A 765-nucleotide genomic window follows, 5' to 3' on the forward strand; every position below is an offset into this window, starting at 1 on the left:
TAACTGGTAAATGAAAATGGGAACTCGCACAATTTGCAGAACTAGAAGCCTTTGCACAATTTGCTTCAGATCTTGATAAAGCTACTCAGAATCAATTGGCAAGAGGTCAACGATTACGCGAATTGCTTAAACAATCCCAATCAGCCCCTCTCACGGTAGAAGAACAGATAATGACGATTTATACCGGAACAAATGGTTTTCTTGATTCATTAGAAATTGGGCAGGTAAGGAAATTTCTTGTTGAATTACGTACGTACTTAAAAACAAATAAACCTCAGTTCCAAGAAATAATATCTTCTACTAAGACATTTACTGAGGAAGCAGAAGCCCTTTTGAAAGAAGCTATTCAGGAACATAGGGACCGGTTTCTACTTCAGGAACAGGCATAAGGAAATTGCTCACTTTTCTCTGAAAATCTGTAAAAAGTATTTCTTGCTATCGAAATCAAAAATAGATGGAAATAACTTGCGTCCAATAGGATTTGAACCTATACCAAAGGTTTAGAAGACCTCTGTCCTATCCATTAGACAATGGACGCTATTCATTCCGATTTTTTTTGTATTTTGCTTTTTTTTACCTCTTGTTTGAAGTGAAAACAAACAAGATCGGATTGTATATGAGATAATTTTTTGAATTCTATATTCAACGAATAATTAATCCGAATTATTACTATAATTATTACTATATTATATATATATTCTAGAATACATATTCTAGAATAGAATTCTATTAGAATATTTAGAATAAAGGGAAATAAGCGGGTAG

General features: G+C 32.8%; 1 non-coding gene across 1 annotated transcript; it reads right to left on the minus strand.

Moving 5' to 3' along the window:
- Window positions 1-466: 466 nt before the first annotated feature.
- On the minus strand, window positions 467-538 carry TRNAR-UCU (transfer RNA arginine (anticodon UCU)). Its single transcript has one exon. It is a non-coding gene; the product is annotated as a tRNA-Arg (tRNA).
- Between the last annotated feature and the right edge of the window lie 227 nt (window positions 539-765).

Source organism: Primulina huaijiensis, chromosome 11, assembly GCF_012295235.1.
Source record: "Primulina huaijiensis isolate GDHJ02 chromosome 11, ASM1229523v2, whole genome shotgun sequence".
In the NCBI taxonomy this organism is placed as follows: Eukaryota; Viridiplantae; Streptophyta; class Magnoliopsida; order Lamiales; family Gesneriaceae; genus Primulina; species Primulina huaijiensis.